Source organism: Pelodiscus sinensis, chromosome 21 (assembly GCF_052426305.1).
Source record: "Pelodiscus sinensis isolate ZL-2025 chromosome 21, ASM5242630v1, whole genome shotgun sequence".
Lineage (NCBI taxonomy): Eukaryota > Metazoa > Chordata > Testudines > Trionychidae > Pelodiscus > Pelodiscus sinensis.
Genome location: NC_143072.1, coordinates 27792566 through 27819208, shown reverse-complemented (window position 1 = coordinate 27819208; position 26643 = coordinate 27792566). Strand labels below are relative to the sequence as shown.

General features: G+C 52.6%; 1 protein-coding gene across 6 annotated transcripts in view; it reads left to right on the top strand.

The window, feature by feature from the left end:
• The window catches only part of SMG6 (SMG6 nonsense mediated mRNA decay factor), a 157527-nt gene that overhangs the window by 113698 nt on the left and 17186 nt on the right, over positions 1–26643 (top strand). The gene's annotated exons all lie outside the window — the stretch shown is intronic.

The window sequence follows — 26643 nt, the reverse complement described above, 5'->3', positions numbered from 1 at the left end:
GAGTGACAGCTGCTGAAGGAAGTCGACTCATCTGCAAACTACAGACTTACATTGCCATTAAAAAGGCTAGTGGTGACCTGATCGTTTAAATTATTTCCCTTTGAGTTTCATCCATTTGGTTATTGACAGTTTCGCTTTCTACTTACACTTTTCTGTATCATCCTTAATATGGAATGTTTCTGTTTGGAAAAAAGGCACACCAAAAACTTGTTTAAAGCAATACGATTTTGACATCAAAATGTTGCATGTCATTTTACAGAGAAATTGTTCTCTTCTGACAAATATTTTTGTCAGTTTCTCTAATATAAATAAAGGCACTGATGGTGAAGAATAATAAGAATTTTGTTCTCTTTAATTTTTTCAAACCTACCTTATGCTTGAGAGAGGTTGATAGATCTAAAATAAAGTTCCTGGGATGGAAACAAGGCCATTTGTATATTAAAGAGGTCCAAAAAAAGTATTAGACACAAGCTCCTTCCAGTTGCTAAATGACCAAATGGATTTTCATGTCGCTTTCCAGAAAGTAAATGTAAGTGGTGTGACTTACTCGTGAAGTCATTCTGCCGCTCTACTCTGCACTAGTTAGGCCTCAGCTGGAGTACTGTGTCCAGTTCTGGGCGCCACATTTCAAGAAAGAGGTGGAGAAATTGGAAAGGGTACAGAGAAGAGCGACAAGAATGATTAAAGGTTTAGAGAACATGACCTATGAAGCCAGGCTTCATGAACTGGGCTTGTTTAGTTTGGAAAAAAGAAGATTAAGGGGGGACATGATAGTGGTTTTCAAATATCTAAAAGGGTGTCACAAGGAGGAAGGAGAAAATTTGTTCCTCTTGGTTTCTGAGGACAGAACAAGGAGTAATGGGCTTAAAGTGCAGCAGGGGAGGTTTAGATTGGACATTAGGAAAAAATTCCTAACTGTCAGGGTGGTCAAATATTGGAATAAATTGCCAAGGGAGGTGGTGGAATCTCCCTCTCTGGAGATATTTAAGAACAGGTTGGATAGACATCTGTCAGGGATGGTGTAGACGGAGCTTGGTCCTGCCTTGAGGGCGGGGGGCTGGACTCGATGACCTCTTGAGGTCCCTTCCAATCCTATTATTCTATGATTCTATGACTTTAATTTTGGCCAACTTTTTTCACCTAAACCAAGGATATAAAACCCCATCCATAGCTGAATAAATGTGTGCAACCTTAACTACAAATTCACTCCCAATGTCTTCCTAGTAATAGGTCTGTGTGTATAATACCTGATACTTATGCATCGTAGGGATGCCAGTTTTTTTTTTTAATAAATTTAGAAAAGCAGCCATTGAGTAAAAGTTTCAAAAGGCCTAATGATGAAGTCAAGTTTCAAAAGTGACTTAATGACCTATTGACTTTCCATGACAGTTAGGCTTCTAAAGCACTTACATCATGTTTGAAAGTTGGACTTTGTCTCCTAAGATATTTGGCACTTCAGAAGATTTTACCAATGGCCAAATAAGATATTTTGCTTTCCTCCAGTTCATGGTGGAATGTTTCTTTTTCTTCTTTTCGCAAAGAGAGAGAGAGTTCAACTTCTGTCCTAAATAACAAAATGAATGTTGATCCCTTGGGTTATACAGGAAACTGTCAGAGCTCTCATCAGTCCAATCTGTCTCAAAGCCATTTTTGCTCTGAACACTATGTATGATCTTGAAGGCTCCTAGATGGAGGAACCTGATCTCAGACACACACATCCAGAGAGATTATCCTCTGACTGTCACTAGTGAAATATGTTCACTAGTGATTTCATTGCTGTGAGACAGGCTAAACGTCTCCTGTTATCAGTATCCTGTGGTGACTATGAACAATGAAGTGTCTCCGATACCATTGTGGTGGATATACAGCCTGCTAAGCCTTCAGTAGGCTAGCAGTCTGAAAAATCCCAGGGTCCTAAGGGTTAATGCCCTTAGACAAAGCGGGAATTTTTGGATGAATCCTGCTATACACTGATAGCCAGATTTCTATGCTAATGGGTTTTGCTTAATAGATGGTTATGAATACTGCTAATTTGTAAATGGAGTAACAGCCACAATGGTGTGGAAGAATCAGCACTTCCTATCGGCCCATGGAGTTTTGTCCACATGGTCGTGAAAGAAGAAATACTGGCAATGGTGTTTGCATTACTCATCTAGACTAGCCATCTGATCTCTGTGATCGCGAACTGGCTCTGGTGACATATGCCACCCTGACCAACCACTGGGCAAGAGATTTGGGGACCAATTTGCAAACAAGCGTCAGAACCTTTATGTGTTGTAGGTGAAGGTCTAGTGAGGCTGCTGAGTATTTTAGTCCCCTTGAGCATCCCAAGTTGAGAACTACAAGAATCAGCTTGGAATGAGAAAGATGGGCATTCACTGCACGTTGAGTCTTCTGCTCATGCTGTGTCCTTTGGGGTTATCCAGTAGTTGTCCTCTGGCTCCCATTCAAGCTTTTGGCACTGACCATCAGCTCTGTGCTGCTACTCAGCCAGCCCCTGCTCATTGGCTTTCCCATGCTACACAAGGTGATACTGGCTTGTTACAGGCAGGGCACTGGGGCATCTGCCACTCATGGTGGTGACTTCCTTCCTGTGAAAATCAACAGCAGGAGTATGGCCTCTGGTGGATTCCACATCTGTGGCTCTCCTCCCTTCTTGGGTAAAAGCGCCATTGTGGGGGGTTGGTTGATTTGTTTGCATGCTTGGGGGGAAGGGCTGTGAAATAAACTCTTGAAGAGGCTCCAGTGTCTTCTCGTGCAGAGAAATGGGGCTGTGGGGTTTGCACATTAAACCCAGAGATCTCTGCTCAGCTCTTCAGAACCACAGACCTCCTGACGGGTATTAAATGGTGGTTTCTGCTGCTGCTATGAACTGCAGCCACAACGAGTCACCAGTGGGGTGCCTGTGTGCTGTCTGATAGTGTCCCCAGAGCACTAAGACAAGGTGCTTCCCAGAGAACTGCCGGGGTGGTGTCATGCTCTGTGAAGGCCCCCCCTCTCCTCTAGCTGTAGGGTTTACGGCCCCTCAGGCAGGCTCCCCACTTCCCAGGTTCCCCCTCCATTTCCCCTTTCATTGGAATGCTTGGCCTCTTGCACTCAGGCTGAGGGCGGAGTAGTTTGTTTCTGCAGCTGGCCCCGGGCCAGACGTCATCACTTCAGGCTGTGCCACGCTGCACATCTTCAGCAGTTTGAAATGGAGAGACAGAGAAATACAGATAAGATCAGCAGCTTTAGGTGATGGCATTGTTTCAAATAAACCAGGCATGACCCAAAGCTTCCACTTCAAATGGGGAATGAAAATTGCTTCATCCTTTGACAGCTTGCTCCATGAAAGAAATTTATCTCCACTTAATTGCTTTGGATCCCAAGAGGCTGCCTACAGTAATTTCTAGGAGATAATTATATCAAATTAAACAAATATGTGACTATCCGACTGCTGAGCAGAAGGCAGTGGCCAGAAAGCGAGGCAAGAGGCACACCGCATCTGACAGCTCCCTCAGGTTATCCCTTCCACGCTGCTCGTGGCCCACAGACATGGCATTTGTGGAGCCCACGTAGGAGAGTCTCTCTGGGACGGGCCTGGACTGGGATTGAGTTACATAGCCAGCTGAGAAGTGGGGGGGGCAGAGACCTGTGTTCTGTGTTGCTCGTCTCAAGGGCATTTAACTTTGGAGGGCTCTGTGTGCAGAACCTTGGCATCTCTCTTCACCTCCCACCTGTCGCAAGGTGGCTGTGGCTCCCACCGGCACCTGTCGTGTAAGACTAGGCTGTCCAGTCAGGGTGGCGGTGTGCGGCAGGGCAGCTCTCACATTGACAGAGCTGAGGAACCAGAAAGCTTGTTGATTTAAACGTGTGTATTTAGAAGTCCAGTGTAAACTTCCTGCCTACACTGAGACTGGATTCTTGATCACGTCCGAGTTTCCAGATTTCGTTTCCTTTGCCCTCGTGCTTAACATTGTTTGTAGCCCCCAGCGTGTTCCCTCACTCATCCCCTCTTCACCATCCCTTGTCTCGCTTTGCTCTCGTTTCGAAGCCTGTCTAGGGCTCCAGGGTCGTGTCAAGAATTGTCACTGGGAAAAGAGCTGGGCTGTGGCTGGGTCGCCCTTGTGCAGGCCTCCTCGGTGCGTCTACACAGCACCCTAAACTCAAAACGACATATGCAAATTGCGTATCTTATTTCCGCTCCACCTTGAAATAGCTTCTTCTGAAACTTGGCATGTCTACAGGGTGCCAGATTTCAAAATTAAGTGCTATTTTGAGCCATCCCTTATCCCTTGTGCAACAAGGTTTACCAGGCTGGCGAAATAGTGTGCCCGTTATTTCAGGACGTATTTGTGTGCACGTGCCCCAGAGATCTTTGCAGCGGGGCTTCCTTTGGTTCAAAGGCCGTCCCAGTGGTCTGTAGGCTTTAGAATGGGGACAGAATCAGAGGGCTTGATGTCTTGCAGGCCTGGGCCACAGATCTGCTCCTGGCCATTCCTGCTGATCTCTGCGGACAAGTCTAGCGCCGGGGAAGTTCACATAAACCACCGCACTTCTCAGCCACTGGCCGCCTTGCCCGGGCTGGGGACTGAGTGGGCCACAGAGAGTCAACTTCCCTCCCCCGATGCAGCTGGGACACCTTGGCCAAGGAGAGTGTTGGAAGAAGCTGGCCCTTCTGTGTCCTGGGGAGGAAGAAAACTTCCCTCCCTCAGGCTGCATCAGCCTTTACTCGAGCAACGACATTCCTGCCCAAATGATGCATTGCTGCGAATGCTTCCAGGGCAGACCGAAACAGCCCCATTGCTGGTTCTGCAGCATCCCAAGGAAATCAGGCACTTGGAGAGGGAACTGGGCTTGCATTTGTGTTTGAGGGATCAGCACAGCAGTGCTTTAGTGTCCTCTCGTTCCCTGGTGCTGTCAAAGAAATGAAACCTTCTGGATTGGCTGGAACAGTGGTGGGTAGCCTGTGGCCTGTGGACCCCTTGTCTGTCTCCCTCCCTCTTGCACACAGGGGCACCAGAGCTCGCATGTCCTACCCTCTCCCTCCCTCCCAGCAGTTGAAGCACCACAAATCCACTGATTGGGTTCGCGGCATTCCAGCTCTGGGAGGGAGGGGGAGGAGCAGGGCGAGAACGTGAATCAGGTGATTCATGGTGCTCCAAAAGTGTGTGGGGGGAGGAAGTGCAGGGCTCTGGTGCCCCGTGCGTGAGAGGCACATGGGGTAGGTGGGCAGACAGGAGAGCGCAGGTGGCACCCCAGTAAGCCGCAGGCTGCTGCAGCCCATTGAGACTGAGGAGGGCCTCTCCTGTGTCCTACTCACTCTTCTTGGCTGCCCATCACTGGCCTGGAACATTTGCACTGGAGAGGGGTAGAGAGCATGGTACTCAAGTCAGGGGAGTCCTCCATGGCCGCAGAAAGAGCTCTGGCCTTGGGATTCAGGTCCCTCCCAAGGGGCCAGCTGCTGTGGGGTGGCAGAGGGCGGAAGGCTCAGGCGAAGGCAGAGACAGGAAAGCTGGCATTCTAGAAAGGTCTCCACAACACACCTAGCAGTGTCCCTTGGGGCGCTGAGCTATTTAAAATCCACTGCTGGTCAAGGCCCGGAAGCACCATGGGGAGACTGCAGGGATCTCCTGCCGGGCCTAGGAGGCTGTCCAGGTGTCAGGAGTGGGGCAAGCAAAGGCCACGTGCTGCACGGTGCCCGAAGGAGATGATCAGAGAGTTGGGTGGGAGCGGAACAGTGAGATCCCAGCAGATGTTAACAGCTGGGAGGCAGATGAATGGAGGGGAGGGGCGACACGGAGGCATGTTGGAGTGGGCGGAGGTGGGGTCTGTGCTGGGCTGAGAGATGGCCATGGTTTGGACGGAAGGCTGGCAGTGTCTGAAGGTCCCTCCTGTCCCTCCTGTCCCTTCCTCAAAGCACAGCAGGTCTGTTCCCATGGGGCGCTCCTAGTACATGGTGCAGCCCTGTCAGGAAGTGTGTCCTGACTCATCTCCTCACACCTAGTCCTGCTTCCTTGAATTGCTCACACTCGGCCACGGCAGGGCCAGGTGCTTTTACTATTTCCAATCAGATGAGCCACTGGATTCTTTTTCCTCTTCTCAGAGCTTCCCTTCAGGTGGCTGATACCTTTCTGCTAACAAGTTTGCACATCTGAGCGTGGCCTCCTCCCTGCAGCGTAGAGAAAGGCAGTGACCACTGAGCCGGCTGATGTGTGCAGCCCCCATCTCTGATCTTTCTGGGACTGGGTGGGAGAGACTCCTCCTTGGGAGGGATGAGTCAATAGGTGCTTGGTGTGCTGAGCAATCAGGGCTTTTCCTCCAGTGACCTGTCGATTGCCTGGCATAGCCACATGTTGCAGCTCTGCTGCATGGCCCAGTATCCCCTAGGGTACCATCTGCAGGGTGTTGCAGAAGAGTGAAGTGAAGCAAGAACACACCCTATAAGAAGGTGAAAATCCCATGGGCTTCCCTCTTGCTCACTGGGAATAGTACTTCCTAGCCACAGTCGTGTTGTCCAGTTGTAAGGTCACTCCTGGGAGTGGAGAATGACCTGCATCTGACAGTGGTCTGCAAGGGGCTGGTATCTTATGGGAGAAGCACATACCAGGACCTGCCTGAAAGCTGCTGCTCTCAGGGAAACTGAGTTTGTTTCAGAGACCATTCATGCATTCATTAGTCAGCAGCGATCCCTCTGTTTTAGATTTTGTCCCTTCCCCCTCCCCAGGACCTCAAGCTGTGGCAGGAGATGAAGTAAAACGCTAAAGTTTATTGCAAAGTTCATCTCTGAATCGTGCTGGAACTTGTGTGTGTTGTGTTGGCAACTTCAAGGGGATGCTACCTGGTAATTAATTAGGTGTCAAGAGACAGCCCAGAGGTTCTTGCTAATAGAAATTGTCTCCTGTTACGCTGTTCTCCACAGCTTGCCTCTGTTTGTGCGGGGCTGGAGAGAGCCCAGCTACCCATGGGAGTCTAGCTCAAACCTTTCCTTGGCCTCCCTTCTGCATACGCTGCGTCTTGCCTTGGGTGGAACATGAGCCCTAGACGCAAGGAGCCCAGTCTTGGAGCCTCTTTGTCAGCCATGCCGGATGCTGCTCTTGCCCTGCCCGTGAATCCTGCCTCCCTTCTCCCTTGCCCTCTTCTTGCTCTCACCAGCCCCTGGATCCCCTCCATATCCCAGAGCGCAGGTGTCAGTCCTCTCATTTCGAATGCCTGCTCAGGGCTTACTTCTGCCATGCAGCCCCTAAATGCCTTTCTTCCCTGCCACCCCCCACCCCCCGCTTGGCACAGCACCGCCCTCTCGTCTTTGACAGTCACCCTTTCCCTCCCAGACCTCTTGGCTCCTTTTCTCCAGGCTCTGACTCAGGGCTGCTTCTTACAACCCCAGCCCCTCCCAGTTACTGACCTCACCTGTCTCTTGCCTCCTTCCTTGCAGCATCCACGCACACACTGCTCTCCCCCTCCCTAAAGGAGAGAGTACCCTCAGCCCCACCTGGTTCTCCAACTGCTGTCTCCTCTCCCTTCTCTCATGCACATCTAAGCTACTGTAATGGTGCTGCTGGCCAGGCTCTTCGAACGGCATGGCAGGCCCACTGCCCTGTCTGGTTCCTGCCCTCGCCGCTCTACTGAACCGCCTCTTGCTCGCTGAGGCTGCATCTCAAGGAGAAAACCTGCCCCAGAGTAACTCTCTATCAGCACATGCCACCTGCTTGGGCTCCAGTGATTGCTCTCTGGCCAAGTCTTCGGTCTTGTCTTCATCCTTAGCTTCCTTGCGCTTTGTACAGCCTTCAGAACTGGTGCTCATACGGTCATGACCCTGTGCTCTCCTGGTGCCCTGTCTCGTATACACCCTGTCCTTGGGCAGCCACAGCCTTCAGAACTGGTGCTCATACTGTCGTGACCCTGTGCTCTCCTGGTGCCCTGTCTCGTATACACCCCGTCCTCGGGCAGCCGCAGCCTTCAGAACTGGTGCTCATACTGTCACGACCCTGTGCTCTCCTGGTGCCCTGTCTCACATACACCCTGTCCTTGGGCAGCCGCAGCCTTCAGAACTGGTGCTCATACTGTCACGACCCTGTGCTCTCCTGGTGCCCTGTCTCGTATACACCCTGTCCTTGGACAGCCGCAGCCTTCAGAACTGGGGCTCATACTGTCACGACCCTGTGCTCTCCTGGTGCCCTGTCTCGTATACACCCCGTCCTCGGGCAGCCGCAGCCTTCAGAACTGGTGCTCATACTGTCGTGACCCTGTGCTCGCCTGGTGCCCTGTCTCGTATACACCCTGTCCTTGGGCAGCCGTAGCCCCTTATCACTATGCTAATGACTCACAAATGTATTTCTCTGTCCTGCCCAGTCCTGCATATCTGTCTGTCTGTGACCGCTCATCTGGCTGGCTGGCTGCCAGCCCACACGCCATTCGGCCTCGCTGGGCTCCTTCGTCCAAGAACACCTTCTCCTTTTCTGCCACCCTACTCTGCAGGGAGGAGCAGCACCAGCCCCCAGGTGCTGGAGGTCCCCAGGAAGCTTGCCTCTCACTGGGTTGAAATGGACGTTGAGTTCACCTGTATCCAGACAGGGCTCCCTCACTGTCTGCCTCATGTGGAGAGCTCCCCGGCCGATGCGCATGCCAGGAGAGACTCACAGTGGAGGCGGGTAGCCTCTGTTGGAAGAGGAGTCCAGGTCTCGGGGCACACACAGTTCTTCAGGCCTGTGTGTCTCAGAAGCTGCTGTCTCTGACCAGCAGAAGTTGGTCCGGTGAAATGCTTCACCTCCCCTGCCTGGCCCCTAATCACCTGGGCCCATACATTACATCTGCATGCTCCTGCCATCACATTTCAAAAGAGCAGGACAGTTGAGGGGCCGCCAGTACCAAGCACAAGGAAGTAGACACCAAGATGTCTCAGACTTGTGAAAGCTAAAAGAATTGCTGCTCTCACCTTGCCATGCCCTGCACACAAAGAGGGGCCAGGTCCGGGCACATAAGAACAGCCACACTGGGTCAGACCAAAGGTCCATCTAGCCCAGTGTCCTGTCTGCCCACAATGGCCAATGCCAGGTGCCCCAGAGGGAGTGAACAGAACAGGGAATCATCCCTCCCCTATTGCCCATTCCCAGCCTCTGACAAACAGAGGCTAGGGGACACCCTCCCCCGCCCATCCTGGCTAATAGCCATTGATGGACATAACCTCCAGGAATTTATCTAGTCCTTTTTTGAACCCTGTTAAAGTCCTGGTCTTCACAACATCCCCTAGCACGGAGTTCCACAGGTTATCTATTCACTGTGTGAAGAAGAACTTCCTTTTGTTTGCTTTAACCCTGCTACCTATTAATTTCATTGGGTGACCCCTAGTTCTTGTGTTATGGGAATAAGTAAATAACTTTTCCTTATTCACTTAACCATACCAGTCATGATTTTCTAGACCTCAATAATATCCCCCCTTAGTCTCCTCTTTTCTAAGCTGAAAAGTCCCAGTCTCTTTAATCTCTTCATATGGGACCCGTTCCACACTCATCATTTCTGTTGCCCTTTTCTGAATCTTTTCCACTGCCAATTTCTCTTTTTTGAGACAATGAGGCGACCATATCTGTAAGCAGTATTCAAGATGGGGTCGTGCCATGGTTTTATACAGAGGTATACAGTACTACAGCTGTGTGGAGTACTGCAGCTGCAAAATATACAGTGTCAGTGGGGTGCTCTCGCAGCTCCGAAAGCCTGCAGCCTACCCTCGAGAGCACAGGCAGCCAGTGGTGCGCCCACGTCACTGCTGCTTTTAAAATTCAAGGCCACATGTTCTTTGTATTTGTTTGGGTGTAGGAGCAATTATTCCTGAAAGATCCTATTGCTTCTAAGCTATTGTTGCTGAGATGGCTCTGTAAGCGTAAGTGGCATTTTACAGGCAAGGTTCCTGCCCGGCCCTCGTGCTCTGGGGGGAGGAGGGGCGGAAGAGGGAGGTCTGGGTGAAGGATGGGAGTGCTCCATGGTGCTCAGCTGCTGCTTCATGGTTCTGTGCTATTTAAAATCCACTGCTGGTCAAGGCCCGGAAGCACCATGGGGAGACTGCAGGGATCTCCTGCCGGGCCTAGGAGGCTGTCCAGGTGTCAGGAGTGGGGCAAGCAAAGGCCACGTGCTGCACGGTGCCCGAAGGAAATGATCAGAGAGTTGGGTGGGAGCGGAACAGTGAGATCCCAGCAGATGTTAACAGCTGGGAGGCAGATGCATGGAGGGGAGGGGCGACACGGAGGCGTGTTGGAGTGGGCAGAGGTGGGGTCTGTGCTGGGCTGAGAGATGGCCATGGTTTGGGCGGAAGGCTGGCAGTGTCTGAAGGTGGGGCAGTGGGGCTTGGTGGCAGCAGGACAGGTTGAGTTTGGGAGATGGTACCTGAGCCAGAAGAATGGGTGAGGCCAAGCCAGAGAAAGGAGGCAAACACTCAGATGTGCAGCGCTTGGGATGCCTGTGGCCATCAGAGCGCCGGTTGCTTTCGGTGCTTGCTGACCCCTCGCGGCACTTGACTGATTCAAGATGAGTTGGGTGTTTGAGGCAATTTCGGTCATTTTCTTTTTTAGCTTCTCCAGATCCTCAGGCCCTGCAAGGGACAGTCGGGGCAGCATCTGTCCTTTTCCAGCCAGAGCCTTTGGCAGAAAATGAGATTGACTTGGCCCCTCCCCAGCTGTGGCGTCTGGCCTTCCTGCTGCAGTTGGGTTTGTGTAATGGGAGAGGGAGAGAAACGCATCCCGTTGGAACGGGTTTTAAACGTGGATGCAGCAGACATGGCGGCTGTGGCTAGTTGCCCAGCATGGCTTGCAGAGAGTACGTTTTGATGAACAATGTGGAACAGCCTCCCCCTGGTCATGTGTCCTGTGCAATTTCCACCCTGCCCCATGGCTGTGCTGAGCGGGCGGGGGCATTCGTGCAGTGCGCCGTTGGCCAGCAAGACTGGCTCGGACTCGGGCTGAGTGACTCCAGGTTGTCTTGGCTTTTTCTCTGTAAAACGTAGTAAATCAAATGCTAACAGGCCGTTTCCCAGCACCGCATGAAGTTCCCCAGCTGAGAGTCAGGACTCTGCACTCAAGTCTGTTTTCTCTGTGAGTTTCGTGTGCCGCTGTGCAGGAAGAGGGGCACCCCGTGCCGACTGCTGCGCGGGAGCCTCACTGCATTACTGGTTTCTTCGGCCTGGGAGAGATGAGGCAGTGGTGTTTGGCGTGGCAATGAGCCGTGCAATATGCCTTTTGTCCCCTGGCCACGCTGCTAGGTCTCACCGCTCGCAGCTTCCCTTCCTTCCGCTGCTTGCGAACTTGGGATTTACCTTGAGCTCCTCGGAACACACTGCACTAGCCCTGAGTCAACACAGTGCTCCTCGCGGGGACCTGCTGTCTACACCAGGGCTGGTAATGTCTGGCCCCAGTTCTGCCAAACTTGGCTCCCCACACACAGCTGGGCTGCCGGGACAGTGTTACATGGAGGGTGGAGCAGGCACATAGCCCTCTCCTCCTACTGTGCCTTCAGGAAATGGAGCTACAGCAGCTGTATGTGTGCATGATCAGTGCCCCCTCCCTGGCCTCCTACCCTGTCCAGCCCCGTCAATGTCCGCACCCCTATTGTTCTGATTCAGCTCCTCCGTGTCAGGGCAGGGGCCCAGCAAATGCTGTGTCTGCCTCTGGGTCCTGGGAGGAGGGGCTTGGGTGAGAACAGAGGGAATGGTTTTTCCCTTGCAGGCGCCCTGCGAGTTCCCATAGCTTGGTCCCCTCCCTAGGTGTGCTTTCGACCCCCAGCCCAGCTGGGCAGGAGTGACTGAGAGCCAGCCAGCTGAGCTGAGTGTTTGGGACAAGTAGCAGAGCTGTGTGTGCTGCTTCCTGAGAGCCACGGCTGCAGAGCGCTCCCCTCCAGCTCTGTTACCTCTCTGGCAGGCTGGTGAAACCTGCTCTCCAGCAGAGGACGCGGGCTTTCCGCACAGTGGGAGTCCCCTGCGCGGCAGCGTTTGTCTCTCCCCAGAGTGGCAGCTGGAAGTGGGCTCCTGGTGTCGGAAAGTGCCAGGACCGCTGATATCTCTGGGCTGTTGCGCAGCAGCTGACCACCATGTGGAGGCTTTCTCCTGGGGTCATTCAACTCCCCGCCACAGTCCCACCCTCTGTTTTCAAGGGCATTCACAGACTACATTCCCTGCCAGGCGGGGCCATGCCCCAGGGGCCTCTGGCATTCCCACTCTGCTCTGCTTTGCTGCACAGTCGCATGGCCCTCTCCTTGGGCCTGACACGCACGGCGGCTGCCCAGGTGGACAGCTGTTATTTTTAGGGAAATATTTCAATTGCTTCAGCTGCTTCTCATTAAGAGATCGTCCAAACTCCCCAAGTTCCCTGCCATTCTGCCACTGGGCTTAATGGGGGAGGGGTGCAGTGCTCAGAGCAGTGGTATGTGAATGGGGCAGATGATTCGCAGAGCACTGCTTTTGTTTTAGGAGAGGAGCCTTTCCATCGTGCTGCTGTGACTTAGGTATCTGAGTCTTTGGTGCCTGTGCATGTTGCACTGTCATTCCGTGGGCATCGTGCCGTTTTGCTTAGTAACCTCCTCTGCTCTGCTGGCTTGTTTTAGTTCGGGTGTCTCCGAGGTGGTGAGAGCAGCATTCTGAGAGCAATGCACTCTGTAGTGTTTTCACTTCGCAAAACCCCATGAAAATCAGCGGAGCAGCCATCCAATTCCGAGTACTAGCCTACAAACACACGCAGCCTGCTGGAATTACACTGCACCCACAGATGCACATTAACTCAGATTTCATGCTGCCACGCCCCTTAACTCTCCCAGTTAGTATGTTTCTCAGCTCAGAGGTCAGCCTCTTTGATTTGCTCCCCTGTATTCAGTGGGGTGAAATGACAAGGCTAAGTCCTCTTGCTTTGGGGGCTGAGGAGGGTCTGTGTTTTTCCTGGCAGAGCGGCCTTTCCTGTGTTCAGTGCCAGTCTGCCGTTGAAAACCATTTTAGTTCTTTTCAGATGCTACGTGTTACTGAGCCAGGCAGCCAGTTTCTCCAGGGCAGGCTCCCAGTTCAGTAAGGTCTGGATTCAAACTGGCCAAGCTGCTTGTATTTGAGTCACTGAGGATAGGAGCAGAGCCACTCTGAGCAGTAGCCAGGTATAGCCACTTTCCTGGCTTCTGTGGTTTTGAGCTGCTGAAGTGAAGTGGTCTCACCAACCTCAATGTTCTTATCCAACGTTTCCTAAAAGAGGAGCAGAAAATTCCCAAGTCTTTCATCCCCATTCAAATATCACCAGGGCAAGCAACCGGGGAGCTTAGAGTGGAATCTCAGTTGACATTCTCTGGAAAGCAGACTTCATAGAGTCAAAGTATTCCGTGGCTTAGCCTAGCCAGTGCCCTCTGCATGGATTTGGCCTGCGTCTGCACCTCTTCCCATCCTGGGCAGATGAACAAAGGCTGGAGAGGGTGAATCACAGAGTCTGCCTGAGGACCCCTTGTGCTTTGAAGCCTTGGCCCTTCTGTGAGAGATTTAAATGACAGACAGACATCTAGAGATCCGTAAATACATGCTTGGTGCCAGCTAAACCACAGAGAAGATACTGCGTTTGTGGGGCTGGGAGGTTCAAATATTTGTGGTCAAACTTAAAATTTGACATAAAACTCTCATCTGTGATGGAAAGCAGCCAGGAACTGCACAGAGGATGCACAAGCTGTGCAAACTCTCAGAGACTGCTTCCAGATTAGCTCTGCCAGTACGAGGCAGAATGTTCTAGCTCCTTAACTGCTGGTTGCCTCCCACTGCTTAGGTCGTAAGTCAGATCTCCAAGGGATGCAGCAACTGGGGTCTGTTTCCATAGGCAGGACTCGACCATGCTCTGATTGCTACTGCCACTGCTTCGTGTTCTGCAGACTTCCGACAACCTGGAGACCCAATGTCATTTTCCTGCCAGACTGAGAGTGTACCTTCCCGCTGCCCCTGCTGGCAGCCTCGAGGCCACATCAGCTGGGGGCCTTGCTCATCCCTAGAGCTTCATTATCCGAAGATGTTGGGAAACAGAAATGAGCTACTTCATTTCAGGCCTCTCCACACACTCTACCAGGCAGGTCGCAGCTGGCAGCTGGGACCTTCAGAATCAATTCCTGGCCTGAACAAGTAGTTCTGCCTTCAAGTGACTTGCTCTTCTAGCTTTAGTGACTCCCTCAGAGGCAGCAAGTGTCTGTTGGGGATGCAGGAGTCCCTTTTCCCTTGCTGAGCCATTCTACCTCCACCAGGGAGCCTGCTATAACCCACTTTTGTATCTCTCTTGCAATGCCACAAACCAGCACATGGACTCAGAACTAGCCAGGGAAGCACATTGTCCTAGTGCCTGAGAAGGGAGGGAACAGAGCAGGGAAAGTCTTTATTTCCTGGAAGTAGCTCAGTCCAGGTGATCAAATAATGGCTTTGTCAAAGTCAATCTGAGTAGAGGTCATGAGATCTGTCTTCCTTCACTGTCTTTCCCCCATGCTTCAGCCTGGGATCAGGCATGGTCAGGCCTTTAGCACGGCTGGTAGGGTAGGACAAGATGTGGCAGATGGCTTTTGCTGTTACTTTCAGTTGCTTGAATTCTCTCTCTCCAGTAGAACCCTAAACAGAAAGCTCCCATGACCCGTGGATGTGTGTTGACATCCATAGCACTTGGCAGGGCAGCATGGTGAGCGCAGAGCACTCGAACCCTGGCTTCAGGTATCTGGAATGCAGGAGAGAACGTGGAAGGGTGTGAGACGCCCCCTTGCTGAATGGATACACAGTGGCACAATGGGCTGAGTGCCCCATGTCTGATCGGTACACAGCCAGAGCTACAAGGACGCTGTGGGGCTAAGGCACGTGGCTCCCTGCACGCTCTTACAGGGAGTCCTCAGGCCTGCTCTTCACACTCATCCAAACGTTCTGTACAAGTTTCCCACGCTCCTAGCGCCCTGCCCACCCGTTGGGAGGCCATGTTTCCAGTGTATTGCCATAGCTGCTGATTTGAGATGCGTGGCCAGCTGAGCGAGGCTTCACCTTCGCATAAGGTATCCTGATCGGGAGGCCCTTCTGGAGTGGGAAGCACCTGCTGGGTGGGGAGCTGAACTGAGCACTGGCCCAGGGGAAACGGCAGGAAGAGTTGGAAATGTTGGGATTTGGTCTGGGTGGCAGGCTTCTCCAAGCTCCTGGAGGCCATGCACTGGAGGCCTGTGCACAGCTTCATTCCTGGGCAACAGAAAGCGCTTGGAAAGACATCTAGAGACACCACCTCCCACACTCCAGGGGCTGACCCTCTTTGGCACTGTGCCTCCCCCAGGGCTTGGTACCCAGCAGGGACCCTCTAAGATTTTCCATCTGTGAGCAGAGGGAGTCTTGTCTTGTGCACCAATATTGAGGCCAGGTGCACCGTGGCACCCACCAGGTACTAGCACATACCTTTTATATCTTCATTAAATGTTATGGAAGAAAGATACTAACGCAAGGGATAATGAACAACTTGAAATAACTTCAGATGTGAAATCCAACAACTAAAGTAAAACTGCAAAATTTTCAGCAGCCACGAAGGAAGCTAGATGTCTGCCAAACCATGGGAATTACAAATCTGTTCAGTCTGACGTGTCAATTATATTGACTTTCCTGATAATGTGACGCAAAATCCTGCAAGTGAAAACACATTGGGCTTCTTCACTGTCAACATCAAAGAAGCTATAATTATGAATCAAGAGAGATACTCCAGCTATTGCTCTCCTGAGCAGTGCATCGCTTGATATGTGAGTTTGTTTAGTGCCCTCATACATCTGCCTGCCTCCACTTCACACACCCACACACACCCCTTCATTCATTGAATTTTGTGCTGGGGATCGAGTTTGCATCTCCAAGTCATATGTTTCCATGATTATAACTGATTTTGTAAGCAAGTAGTTTTTAAACTTGGAGGTACACAAGACAAATTAGACTCCTTAGTGGGGGTACACCAGTATTGAAAGGTTGCGAGTCATTGATCTTTGGGCTTTTAAATTTGTGAGTTACATACTAAATGGTTTGTATTCTGATTTCTTCAGCTGCTGTATCTAGGACAGCCCTGACATCTATTATAGTTGCATTGCTCTATACTATATCTGCTCATGTTGTGATGAGTCAGTGGATTATGAATGAAAAATATACTCAGAAAAGATACTATTTGTTTTAGATCTTTGTATTTTGGCTATTTGGAAATGTTGCATTAAAAGTGTTTAGATTAAATATGATTTCAAAAATGTAAAGGCACGCAGTCTGATTAAAATGAGTGAGCTGACTAAGTTTGACATAATAATTGAAGAAATTCAGCCATTTTTCTAGAACCAGTTCATGAATTACAGATGGTTAATTAAGGCAAAGAAAACAGGGCAACTCAAACCACGGTGTCCTTGTTGAAGTGCAAGTGTTGACCCACCTGCCGGATCTGGAACTGGGACCGGTGACATGGCCCCAGCCGGAGCAGAGAGCAGCCGCCTGCTGCCACGTTCCACCGCCGGAGCTGGAACCACGGCTTGTGAGACTGTCTCTGCCAACACAGAGGGGGCAGCCGCCCACCGCCACGTTCCACCGCCGGAGCTGGAACCACGGCTTGTGAGGCTGTCTCTGCCAACACAGAGGGGGCAGCCGCCCACCGCCACGTTCCACCGCCGGAGCTGGAACCACGGCTTGTGAGGCTGTCTCTGCCAACACAGAGGGGGCAGCCGCCCACCGCCACGTTCCACCGCCAGAGCTGGAACCACGGCTTGTGAGACTGTCCCTGCCAACACAGAGGGGGCAGCCGCCCACCGCCACGTTCCACCGCCAGAGCTGGAACCACGGCTTGTGAGACTGTCCCTGCCAACACAGAGGGGGCAGCCGCCCACCGCCACGTTCCACCGCCAGAGCTGGAACCACGGCTTGTGAGACTGTCCCTGCCAACACAGAGGGGGCAGCCGCCCACCGCCACGTTCCACCGCCGGAGCTGGAACCACGGCTTGTGAGACTGTCTCTGCCAACACAGAGGGGGCAGCCGTCCACCGCCACGTTCCACCGCCGGAGCTGGAACCACGGCTTGTGAGGCTGTCTCTGCCGGCGCAAAGAGAGCAGCTGGCCAGAACCCACCAGGCCACCGCCTCCACCACTCACCCTCCATTCCAGCAGGCGAGTGAGTGGTGGTGAGTTCAGCGGCAGGGTGGGCGGCCCAACATTTCTTTTGCACGGCATAGAGGGACCGCTGGTTCCCACACAGCAGAATGTCTGTGCTGACCATGGCAAAGCAGCACCCTGTCCTTCTAAAATAGGAGTCTGAACTAAGCGTGCCAGTGGCTGGCAGCCGACTGCAGTGCAATCCATCTGTCCAGTGAAGGTGAGCTGGACAGTTGAACTGACAAAAGAAGTGTCCAGGCCACATCCCAAGTAATTAAAACATCAGGGCAAGTCATTCCAGACACTGGGGAAAGTCAGACATCCAGTTTGGAAAGAGAGAGGTTCCTCTTTGGAGCCATGTAACTTGTCTGGCTTCTGCGGCTATATGGGGAGCTCCATGCAGACTTCCAGGGTCTCGAATGTCATCCTAGGAGAGTAACCCGGAGCTGTCCTCTGGCCCCCTTGCTCAGTGCTGATTCTTCCGGCAGGCACAGCCACAGGGACTCTCGGTATGTCAGCTCTGTGGTAGAACAGCTCAGCCCTGGAGTGCTGCCATGTAGACACTTCCCTCAGCAATGGGGGTTCGTAGCCCCACTGTCTGAGAGGCAGTAGCTAGGCCAGCAGGAGAATTCTTCCATTGAGCTAGCTGCATCTGCCGCTTGTTTAGGTTGACCTAACTACACCCCAGAAGCTGCAAAATGTATCCTAGTCCAAGAGATGCAATTCAGTCTGATTTTCAGAAGGGACCCAGCCTTAGCACTGTACCTGGGGAACTCTCCCCCTGATTCCTAACCCAGTGAAGCCCTAGCCTTGTGCAATTGCATCCTCCCCAGGGCCTCAGCTCACCAGGCAAACAGCAAGCTCGGGAGGCAGGAAGGAGGGTGTGCTGAGCAAGGTGATGCAGATGGGCTAGTGGGTGATCAGTTTCCAATCTGGAAGTAGCAAGGAGGACGGTCTGTGGAGCAATGTGACAGAGGAGCTCTGCCCTTGCGCCGAGCTGCACAAGGGGAGCCCCGGGGGCAGGGCAGTTTCTCACAGGCAATTTGTATCTTATCCTGCCTGGATCCATAAAGGTGCATCTGTAACCCTGCTTCACCCTCAGTGGGTGCCAGTCGGGGAGAGCGGTGGCCCTCAGCTGGCCTATTGGAGAAGGCTTGAACCTTGACATGACTGCAGGGATTCCGCTGGAGGGGTGGTTCTGGAGCTACAGCTTACGTGGGACACTGAGGCTAGGGGAGAGCCGCAGCTGGGCATGGACACAGCTACATTGCGCTGCTCTTTGCCTTTGGAAGCTGGGATTAGCTGGGCAGCTGCTGTGATGCTGGGGTAGAGACACTGGGTTTCTCTTGTTCTTTGTGTTACTGTCATCCCTGGGAGCCCCGGTTGTGTGCCGGGGCCCCCCTGTGCCTGCCATCTCCTGCCTCTGAGTACCAGGGCCCCCCCGTGCCTGCCATCTCCTGCCTCTGAGTACCAGGGCCCCTCTGTGCCTGCCATCTCCTGCCTCTGAGTACCAGGGCCCCCCTGTGCCTGCCATCTCCTGCCTCTGAGTACCAGGGCCCCCCTGTGCCTGCCATCTCCTGCCTCTGAGTACCAGGGCCCCCCTGTGCCTGCCATCTCCTGCCTCTGAGTACCAGGGCCCCCCTGTGCCTGCCATCTCCTGCCTCTGAGTACCAGGGCCCCCCTGTGCTTGCCATCTCCTGTCTTGCAGCACTGTGTAGAGCCTGAGAGGAGCTGTGTGCAGCCTCCTAAGCCGCTCAGCTATACTGGCCTCTTGGCCCAAAAGCTGCCTGCAGGGAACCTGTAGGGAAAGCTGCCTGCACTCTGAACCAGCCCAGCAATCCCAGTAGTGAGGCTCAATTGTCTATGACCAGGCCACTTCAGTGCTCCCTCCTGATGGCACCTCACTTTTTCCTCTTGCGATGGTGCAGATTGTGCCCCGTTGCTAGGTACAGGTGTTGCCTGGATCTGCCTTATCCCTGCATTGCAACTTTGTCTGTGCAGCCAGGCCTTCCCCTTCTCCAGGGTTCTTGGCTGCATGAGGCAGGGTGGATTGAGTTAAATCAAGGTAATTTAAAGCATTGATTTAAATCATGTTTCCCACTGCTGCTACATTACATATTTCTTCAAACAATGGTGCAAGTGTGATCACTAAAACATGTTAATTTACAGTTCAGTACAGCATTTTACAACATCTAAGGGGGTTTCTTTTAGATAACTTGATTGTTATTAATTTAGGAAATAGCACATAATACTCATTACCTGTGTCAAGCTACAGATGTAGCAGCAATACATTAGGAACTATTAGAACGAAATCACACACACAAACACAATAGCACTTATATTTTATTAAACTAAATCTTAAATGTTATATAAATGTTTCACATTTGCAATGGCAGTAGTCTCCGGAGTTGCCGGCCAATATGTGTCTTTAAACTTCTTTTTTTATTTCCAACATTATTAACATTAACAAACAAGTCCCCAGAACACTTAAATGTTTGGTGTCCTTAAAACCTCTACAACTAGCTCTCATCTTCCCCACTCCCACTGTCATTTTGATGCAGATCTGATTCCAAGTAACCTAGCTCATCTGCAGAAGTGGGTTTTCCCCATGAAAGCTCATGATACTATCTATATTTTTGTTAGTCTCTAAGGTGCCACAGGACTACTCATTTCAAAAAAGCTAAGACTGTGTGCTTACAGTGCACTTAATTTTGGAGTAAGCCCCATTGAAAACAAGCATAGAATAGGGCTTCTTTGGGAAAGCTGAGTTAAGCTGAAGTAAAGTAGGGAATTAGACTTACAACATCACCATTATGGTCTGTGACCATGAGCTTCAAAAATAAGAGGCATATATTATGTAATATAAAATAGGAAAATGACAGTGGCAGCTGGCAACTCTAGATTTCTCTTACTGCAGCTTTCTGTACTTTATATTTGGATAATAAATTCTGCACCTAGTTAGTTAATTAAACAAGCCATAAAGATTAGCTAAGCTAAACTTTATTCTAGCAAAACCCAGTACAGCAAACAGCTTGGGAATTTACTTGTCAAATCACACTTACACCAAAAGGCACAGAGAGAATCTTGAAGGATGATGCATTGCAAAGTTGATCTGCATTGTTCTTCAGACGTAGCCACATCATTTTCTCCCGATAAGTGGTTTTCCTTATCATGTTTCATTCTTGCAGCTAGGCCCTGCATCTTCCTTTTCTGCTTACACTTGACACGTTTTCCTTTTTTACTCTGGGAACAAATTTCTTTAAACTATTCTAGTCTCTTAGGCCCAGAAGCCATGATAACTTTTCTGTGGCAGAAGTGTAGGGGAATATAGAAGTGTGTGTGTGTGCTGAATAACCTCTTCCCTTTTTCTTTCCAATGCACTCCACTGTTCCCTTCTATGCTGCCTCCATCCTTTCCTATATATTGTCAGTCTGTCTTCAGACAATGTCTTAAGTAACTCCTCTGCTGAGTTTGGCCTAGGTCCACCACACATAGGCACAGCACAGAAATAATCCTGTCTGGCCTGTCTGGCTTTGCACTTGTTAGTCTGCTGAGAAACAGAAATTGAAGACCCAGAAATTTCAAGGACCAAGAGCTACTTGTTAGCTGGACAGACTAGAGCCATTAATTCACGTTATGAGCCTGTAGGTTCAGGTGTCGCATGTTTGTGATAAGATTTAATTGTCAGCATTATTTTTAAATGAGAAGTTTAGTATTTTATTGATTATTTTAAAACAAAAAAGTCCAATGTAAATATAAATGCAATTTTTTATTAATTACCCACCCTGGAGTGGCAGTGCCTGGATTGGCAGGGCACATGGCCAGGTTCAGACCAAGCCATTTTAGCAGTGGCGGATGGTTGGCTCTGGTTTTGTCCTGCATTCAAGTTGCTGAACCGGACACGGCCAGACAAAGCCTTGGGATTGCAAAAATGGAAGTGTTCACCCATCCGAGAATCAGAGAACCATAGAGCTGAAAGAGACCTCAGAAGGTCATCAAGTCCAGCCCCCTGCTCTAGGCAGGACCATTCCCAACTAAATCAACCCGGCCAGGGCTTTGTCCAGCCGAGACTTAAACACCTCTAGGGATGGAGACTCCTCTACATCCTTAGGTAACCCATTCCAGTGCTTCCCCACTCTCCTAGTGAAATAGTTTTCCCTAATATCCAACCTGGACCTCTCCCACCACAACTTGAGACCATTGCTCCTTGTTCTGCCATCTGTCACTACTGAGAACAGCCTCTCTCCATCCTCTTTGGAACCTCCCTTCAGGAAGTTGAAGGCTGCTATCAAATCCCCCCTCGCTCTTCTCTTTGGCAGACTAAACAGACCCAACTCCCTCAGCCTCTCCTCGTAGATCATATGCTCCAGCCCCCTAATCATTTTGGTTGCCCTCCGCTGGATCCTCTCCAATGCGTCCACATCCTTCCTGTAATTGGGGGCCCAGAACTGGACACAATACTCCAGATGTGAGAACATGACTGCTGTGTTGCCTGGCTCCTGTGAGACCCAGGGGAGAATGAAGCATGTAAGCTGGCTGGCACATTGTTCCATGAGGATCCAGATGTTGGGGGAAGAGGCCTGGTTAGGACATTGCCTAGGATGTCGTTGGTAGATTCAGGACTCAGAGGCCAGAAGGAACCACTGTGATCATGCAGTCTGCTCGCCTGTGTTCTTCCTAGCCTGCTCTGCACGGGGCTTGTCACAGGCACACACTATGCTAGCAAGTTTGGGTGGAAGTCATGATGCAGGCGTTCTTACGCTGTGTCAGCTGGAGCTGCTGGGGCGTTAATGCTGGTGGGCCTGTCAGCGCTAGTGCGCTCCCCAGCGGAGGTGACCCGCCTCAGTGCAGTGCTGGGAATTTCAGAAGCATGCTAGTCTTGGCACATGCTACAGAGCCCTTTGGAGCCCTGCACATCCGCGGCTCTCCTCTGTCCTTCCGTGGGTATCTGCATCCGCAGAGAGGCATGCAAGTGTCCGCAGCTTATTTTTAGGGATGCCAGTAGGGATACATATTTGTTCAGTCCTGCCTCGTACCCGGCAGAGTTCCAGGCACATTAGAATGGATCTGGGAAGCCTGCTGGAGGGCTAGCCAAAAGCAGGGATTTGGCTAGTGCTATCTCTTTCCTTGCCTGCAAAAATAACCCAGCCTGCACCCTGCTGTGGAATGTCCTGGCCCCAATCTGCCTTGTCCGGGTGGCTCACGGGGCTGTTGCTGACTGTAGCCCAGAGCACAGCCTGCGCTAGCTATAGACCTAGTTGCCCAAAGAGCTTAGGCTGAGCCCAGGCTGGCCTGGTTAGTCACACGTGTCTGAGAGCCCCCGACCCCAGAATGACACCAGAAAAGAGCAATTCCCCATCCTGTTCCAAAGGCTGCTCTGAACCCCAGCGAGAGGCCCGAGGGTGTTTAAACATGGCCATAGCCAGGTTCCACCCGAGCCTCAGCTGGCGATTAGGTCACTGTTCAGTGCGAATGGGAAGCATGTGGCTCCATCTAGGCAGGTTTTCTGGGATGTGCATAGGCCCAACCACCTGTGAAATCCTGAGGCCCGGGCCCCACGCTCCTCGCCCCAGCTGCCTGTTCCCAGGAGACGCTAGTGAGGGCATCACTCGTGTCTCTAGGGAACTGAGCCCAGGTCACAGCAGGCACCAGACCACTTCACCAAAGCTTGGGCTCAGGTTTCCTTTTCAAGTGGCGTGTGCGTGTCAAGTGAGGGGTGCGCTGAGTGACTGCTTGAAGCTGGGCTTTCGGTTCCTGCTGCCTCACTGCACCGCCTGTGGGGGAAGGGTGCGGGCTGCTCTCGCTTTGCATTTGAACTTTCGGTTCTTGCTGCAGCCTCGGAGACGGACCCCCTGGGCTGCGGCATCTCTGCTGCTTCCCAGCTCAGCCTGTGCTGATGGCCCCAGGCTGCCTCTTTGGGTCTGCAGCCCAGTGGCTGGAACTCTTGGCCTGATGCGGGTACTTCCTGTTTTCGGGATGGAAACGGAAGTTTCAGTGCACTGAGTAGCTGTGTGTCACGCAGGCTGCTGCCAAGGTCAGCCTGCTCTCACCCACCAGAGGCCACCGTCCCTGCTGCCAGCTGCGCTGCAGGAACACACAGGGCTGCAGGCTCCTGGAGCTTCATGTGATGAGGTGCTGAGGTTCTCTGCTTCATTCCCTTTTACTGATGTGTTCATGAGGCAAGTTACTGGTGGACTATTCCCTGCACTGCCAGCTGGGCTCTTCTCCCAGAGCAGAAGAGCTGATTTTAATCGCGCTCAGCCTGCACTAGCCTGGCAGGAAATCATTCGCTTCCTAGTTGGATATTTTTTCAGGGAAGGGGTAAGAGGACAAGCCTAATCCTCCCCGCCCCCCTTTTCTGCAACATTGCTGACCACTCTCAAGGCCAAAGCCCCCAACTTTGTAGAGGATTTAGCAGTTTAATCCTGGTCCCTCCTGTTTACTTTCAACTTCTTCTTCGGGTGTATAAGGGCTGGCTGGGGGCAGCGTATCTCCAGGAGAACTAGGAATGCCTCCTCGTGCCACCTTGCAGGAGCTCAGGCAGCCCTCAGCCCTGCTTTGTAGCTGCCGAAGAAAGCCTCTGGGATTCTAAATAAGGCAGAAGATGTAGGCTCAATTGTCGTTCATTTCAGAGGTGCCTCCCAAATATCCCGTCAGGAATGGGTGTGGATCCAACACCCTGCTGCTTCGCTCTGCTGTGCCCCTCACTCCAGTCGCAGGTCCTGGGCTGGCTGCATTCCTGCCATCAGCACCTTGAGTGACCAGTTGGAGACTCCACCTCTTGCTGCTTGCAACCAGCGAGGTGGCTGCACTCACCAGTCCACAGCAGCCTCTTCCCAGGCCTATGAGTCCTTCCTCGGCGGATGACACCAGGAGTCACAATGCTGTGTGTCCCAGCAGCACCCAGCCACATCCCTCCTGCCCATGCATGCAAACTCGGGCTTTGCCACGCCCAAGTATTTGCACAGCTGTGCTGAGTTGCTGTGCGCGGTTCCATTCCCACAGCAGCTGGGCCCCGTGGAACCGCTGGGAAAAGTCCTGTCACTGGGCCTAGAGCTGGGCACCAGGGATTTAACCCAGTTAGTTTTCAGTGAGCCAAGCAAGGGGAATTCCCCATTTCTCCACTATCTCCACAGCCAGGTAGTTCTCATGGGCAGGAAGTTCCCTTGCTCTTTAGCCTCACTGTGTTGCGCTTTGTTCCTCTCACCTCTGCCCCCACACGGGATCATGTATTAGGGACAGCCAGAGGGGGCAGCAGTCCCAGGCACCAGGGAGGTGTCCAGTCTAGATTTAGGGGTGTTCCAAGCAGTGAAGTGCCCTCCAGGGACAATCCCCAGCCTAGACCATAGGAGTGGCCATATTGGATCAGACCAATGGCCCATCTGGCCCAGTCTCCTGTCTTCTGCGCCAGTGCCAGAGGGAGTGAACAGAACAGGGAATCATCCAGTGACCTGTCGCCCATTCCCAGCTAGTCGCAGACAGAGGCGAGGGACACTCAAAGCACGGGTTGCATTCCTGCCCACCCTGGCTCGGAGCCACTGGTGGACATATCCTCTGTGAACTTCTCCAGATCTTTTTTAACCCTGTGATTGTTTTGGCCTTCTCAGCATCCCCTGGCAAAAAGTTCCTCGGGTCGACTGTGTTGTGTGAGGAAATACTGCCTGCTGCCTATTCATTTCGTTGGATGAGCCCAGTTCTGGTGTTGGGTAGAGTACGTTTCCTGAGTCACTCTCCACACCAGCCAAGATTTTCTAGACGTCTATCATAGCCCCACTTATTCGCCTCTTTTCCAAGCTTGACTAGCTTGAGTCATTTAGGGTTGGCTGCAGATTTTGCCCTCTCACTGTTGCCCCTTTTTGCAGATTGTTGATGAATCTCTTGGCTAGTGCGGGTCCCAGTACAGACTCCCAAGGGACCCCCTCTCCAGTCTGAAAACTGACCATTAGTCCTACCCTGTGTTTCCTGTCTGTTACCCAGTTCTCAGTCCGGGAGAGCGTCTCCCTTATCCCATGACAGCTCTCTTGGCGCAGGAGCCGTTGGCGAGGGACTTGTCATAGTTTGAATGTTCCTGGCAGTTTTCCTCCGTTTAGAGTGACCATTCCCTCTAGCCCTGCGCCTTGTGCCTCTCTGTGTTACCCCCCATGAGTCATTCTTTAGCTCCACTGACACCATGTAGGCTCATGTCCTCCAAGGCCCCTCTGAAAGGTGTTAGGTGCCTTAGTGCTTTTCTTGTTCCCGTCTGGCAGCCCCCCCCCCCCCGAGGTCTCTGCCCGTGGGAGTCGGAGCCAGGGTTCTTTTGCCTCCTGGCTGTGCAGTGAGCCCTTCAATTCTGCGCTGCGTCCGGCAGAGAAAGCCCTGCTCTGACGTGAGGCTCCCTAGTTCATGCAGAAGCGAGGGCACAAGGTCAGGGGTCACAGCGGGGCCAGGTGGCTAACACACTGGAACAACAAGGTTAAAATTAGCCCACAGAGAGGAAACGGGCAGCATTGTGGAAGTGCAGAAGTTTCCTCTGCACCGCAGCCTGGTGCAGTGGGGGGGTACTCGGCATGCTGCTTGCCAGCCCATTACTCACTGCTACCTCAGCCCTGCGTCTGTTCCTGCTCTCACGGCACATGGTCAGCAGCGTCGCCGGTAGCTGAGTGCGCTGCTGCCCGGCTGCTCCCCGTGCCCACACTGAATGTCAGGCCTCCAGCTGATCTCCCACTGTGTGGGGTGCCCCCCATTCCTGCTGTCTGATCCTAGCTCCCGCCTGCGGGAGTTCACTGGAGTGAAATGCCCTAGAACCGTGAACGAGCTGCCTGGTTCGGGGCTCCACAAGGGGAGAGCAGGCAGGGGCCTTGATTTGGGGAGTGGAGCCTGGGCACTGTTTCCGCGGCAAGTGGAGGCGAGTGCTGAGTCGGACAGGTGCAAAGGGAAGTCCACGGAGACGCTGGGAGCTTGGACATGGTCACTGGCAAAGGCGGGGCTCTCCAAGGCTCATGTCCCAGCACTGTGCTAGCTAGCCGGGGAAGGAGCCCAGGCAGAGGGCTGGAGAGTTCCCGGCTCCCATGCTCCGAGTCTCAGCCATCGGAGAATTACCTGAGCTATTCAAATGCATCGGGCTGGCTCAGCCCTGCCAGGCTCCCTGGTTTTTTTGAGAGATGGGATCAGTGGAGTCTGGGCGGTGTGTGTACACCTGTGAGCCTGCCCCCATTCTGAGCTCCAGGGCCAGACACTATAGCTGGCCGCTGGTCGTTCGCTTCAGTCCTGAACCCAAGGGGGCTGAGGAACCGTCCTCTCCCGGGGCTCCCTGGGCCTGTCGCTACTCGCAGCCGCAGCTGGGCTCTGAGGGTTCCCTCTGGCCAGTGCCTGAGCGCCTCTCCTCTCCGCCTTCCCTGAGCCTGTCGCTGCTCGCAGCCGCGGCTGGGCTCTGAGGGTTCCCTCTGGCCAGTGCCTGAGCGCCTCTCCTCTCCGCCTTCCCTGGGCCTGTCGCTGCTCGCAGCCGCAGCTGGGCTCTGAGGGTTCCCTCTGGCCAGTGCCTGAGCGCCTCTCCTCTCCGCCTTCCCTGGGCC